Raw genomic sequence first — 4,199 nt, forward strand, 5'->3', positions numbered from 1 at the left:
AGTTTATAAGAATTCTTTTAAAACGGATATATAACACGCATGAAATAGATCAAAACCATACAATATTGTGATTTATGAAATCACAGTTGTATGAATTTGAAATCACAATTGAATCCTATTGCGTCTTTTTTAAACATATATATCTAGGTTTTAGAATCCCTTATGTTAATGTGCACAACAACTGCTCTTTTTACAAGGAACAAACATATATTATATTCCTCGTACTGACATCTCCCGATCATATTACTATCGGAAGATCTTAAATCTACTGCCCCAGAGGATCTGTCTGGATATGATGAGTCAAATACCAAGTGCTACCGGATGATAGAACATCTACTGATAGAGCTTAACTCATGAATGATAATGGGATGCATTGATAACTCATAATAAAGCTAGGATTTGTGGATAGTGTCTGATGGAGATATATGGTGTTGGGTCGGGCTTCCCTCCTATGTGGTAAATAGCTCATTTGGGACCAAGCCTATTCCACTGCAATATTTGTTAGCTTGATGGAAAAGTTTGCTGACAATTATTTGGGTTGGAGAATGGGTTATTGGGTAGAAGTTAAGAGTGGATGTTGGGATGAAGTTGTTGGGCAGAAGTTTGCTTGGGATGAACTTGGGAAGAGATTTCCTAAGGGAACTTGGGAAGAGGTTTCCTAAGGTTTATGGGAGGAGATTTCCTAAGGAACTTGGGAAGAGGTTTCCTAAGGTTTATGGGAGGATATTTCCTAACGTTTATGGGAGGAAGTTGAGGAATTAATTAGCTTTCTTCATTTTTCAAGGTGGTTGCCTGTATCTATAAAAGGAGGAAGAATTCATTGTTTCCTCACCACTACACCAGACACTTCTACATATTACACATATTCCTTTTGTATTTTTTCGGCAGAAGCAGTAGGCCAAAAAAGAAAGAAAAATTCAGTTTTCTTTCTTTCTCTTTGCACGGCCGTATGCAGCAGTTGAAGGAGCAACATCTATTTCTTCTTCTTTTTGTGCTACTTTGTCGTGGGTTTGCCTAGCTTCTTTGGTGGCACGACGGCGGCGTGTGTCAGCAGGTTTTGTCGCACGTCTGATGGATTTGTCGTGAGGTTTGCCGAAGATCTTTGGGGTACTTTTCTTCATCAAATATTTATAGAGGTCAGTTGTTTGTTCCAGGCATCATCGTTTTGGGTAAGCTCGTAATATTTGTATTCTTTTCACCTTGTTCGTGGTGGTTGAATATTTTGAGTACGAGTTGATATCCCTTTTTAGGCCTGTGAACGTGATATATTGTATTTGGCCTAGTTGTTGTATTTGATGATTTTTAGGGTGTTAGGCTCGGGTGGTAGCCAACAACTTTGTACCCAAGATTTGTTATAGTGGAATATTGTGTTGGTGGTGGTCCGTGGTTTTTCCCCGTGGTTTTGGGGTTTTCCACGTAAATCTTGTGTCCCTTGTGTCTGTTATTTAGTTTGGCTATTTTGCACCATATCGTATTTGCGCTCTTGTCGGTCCTGTGATTTTCATTGTCACAGGAAGTGGGATTTTTCCCAACATGTGGAAATCCTCCTAAGCGGTCTGGTGGATAGCATCTTTCAATAGTACGTGGGTTCTAATGAGCAATAATTTGGTGAATCATGATCTGCTAAAAGAATTGCTCGATAAAACATCCAAGTCTTATTTTGACATTTACAAATAATCTTATCTACAACGAAAGATTAAATATAATTTAGTAAGTGTACAAATCTTGAGTTGTTCTTTGGTGAAAAAGTAATTTGGGTGTGGCATTGCAGAATAGGAAGAGTTCTCTAATTGTATTTAAAAAAATAAAATTTAACTAGGAAGGTAGGGTTGCAAAAATCCCACTTAGGCACCGATTATCGATCCAAAACTGATCGGGCAGGGGCTGCGGGGCCCAACTGTGAATGCACGGGATGTGTCGGTCGGGGATGACCTAGCGAATATCCCTACCCAGGAGGAACTGACTACGCTGGTCGGGGTTACACGACGTTTGCTACTCGAGCCTCCCCACGCGTACGCATCGAACGCTTAAGCCAGCAACTCTACGAGAGTTGGGGCGACCTGAGTAGGATGCAACGGGGGGGGGGGGGGTTCCTCTTGCTGTTTCATGAGTTGGCACAACAGTGCCCTCGGTACGTGCGGCCGTCCGGCCGACCTTTCGCCAGAAGTACGGCGACTTAGCTGTTCTCACAAATCGCCTATAGAAGCACGGCTTTCGGCGGGCCGATCGTCGGCGTTAACGACGACAGTGACATGTTAGTTTGTCGCGGGGGCAACGACATCATAGCCAGCGTTGCCTGATCTCCTACTACGTCTTGTTCGTGCCATTAGTAGAGCTTAGAGATGGGACCTCTCGTATCGATCCCCACTAACGGCACCAATGTTGGTTTTACGGCTTAGAGCAGTCGATCGGCGGGCCAACACTTCTGCGGGGGGGGGGTGTGGTATTTATACAAGGAACTAGGCCCTCCAGGAGGCAAGAAAAGGGAAAAAACTAAAAATATACTTTGGAATCTACTAAAACTGGCGTAGTAACTGCCTAATATGAAAAAAGGAAAATGTTTGCCACGCAAGGAAAGAATCTCCACGAAATTCGCCCTTTACCACCTCTGGAATGCGCACTTGGTCGGGGACACGCTGATTGCCTAGCCTGGTCCCCCGTATGAGCCAACTAGGAACTCGGTCAGGGGCGCACTAGCTACTGAGCCTGGTTACCCATCTGAGCCATTTAAGGACCCGATCAGGGACACACCAACTGCAGAGCCTGGTCGCTTGCCCGAGCCGTATAGGGACCTGCTCGGGGACGCACCAACTACTATGGGACCTGATCGCCCAAACGCTCGTGCCATCCCTGCCTGCTACGGAGGCCTCTTCCCTTGAACCACTAAGTGTCCTAGGCAATCAAGATTGATTACCTTCCATGTTCAGTGCCCAATTTGGGGTATCTATCATTATGCATACTGCAATTTCATTTCAACAGAACTAAAAGTATCATTTCAATTTAATTACAGTTTCATTTGATAATATAAACACAATATGCGAGACAAGTTATTCAATTTCATTTTAGATGCAATGTAGTTTCATTTTTTTATGAACACAAAAAATACAAGATTTGTTAAAATTTAACGGCTGTCGTTTCTTTACTTAAAGAAACAGCGCCCTTTTCAGATCATGGTTTACGGTATAACAACCGAAGCATTATTACTCACAAGCAATATTCAACAATACAATATTAGTTCTCTCTAAATTCTCTCCATATTTTCTCTTTATTTTCATACTCGTTACTTTAACGGTTGTGTTGGTCAGCCGTTGACTGCCCAAAAGTCATAAAACCAACAACAACAACAACAACAATAATAATAATATGAATGTTCTTATAGGTCTTTTTTATAATGTTAACTGCTAATAATAAACCGTTAATTTTAACAAACATCTCTTTATAGACTGCTAATGCAATCCACTTTTCAAAATTACTGACACAACTATTCGCTAATCAAATAAGCTAATCACTGGTTGCCAAGGGCATGTGAAGAGGGCCCAATCCCAATTATAATGAAAAGTATTATTTTCCGACAAGGAAAAATTGTTTAGAGTTCTACTATGCATACTCCCAAATTTTGCTTCCTAATGTGATAAACAAGGATTGGTTATTTTCGTTATGTGTGTTCACAGAAAAGTGTCAATATCAAACACTTGTGAAAGAGAGTAAAAGTTGAAAGTATAAAATGAGAGTCTACCAAGTATTTTTCGGCAAATTATGCTGTGGACCCGTGTCCACCATTTGCATGGTGGACATGTTGTACATTCATAATTTCTATACTGTAGATTCATAATTTTTGAACTTTTAAATTCATAATTTCTATACTGCACATTTATAATTTCTGTACTGTAGATTAATAATTTCTAAACTGTATAGTTATCAAATTATGAACACATAGTTATCAAATTATGAATCTACAGTACATAAATTATGAATGTGCAGTATATAAATTATGAATCTATATTATAAATTTTATGAATCTACAGTTTAGAAATTTTATAAATCTACAGTACAGAAATTATGAATATGCAATATAGAAATTATGGATCTACAATACAGAAATTATGAATGTGCAGTATAGAAATTATGAATCTACATTATAAATTTAATGAATCTACAGTATAGAAATTATGAATCTATAGTATAAAAATTATGAATGT

This window comes from Ipomoea nil, unplaced genomic scaffold (genome assembly GCF_001879475.1).
Source record: "Ipomoea nil cultivar Tokyo-kokei standard unplaced genomic scaffold, Asagao_1.1 scaffold2957, whole genome shotgun sequence".
NCBI classification, from domain to species: domain Eukaryota; kingdom Viridiplantae; phylum Streptophyta; class Magnoliopsida; order Solanales; family Convolvulaceae; genus Ipomoea; species Ipomoea nil.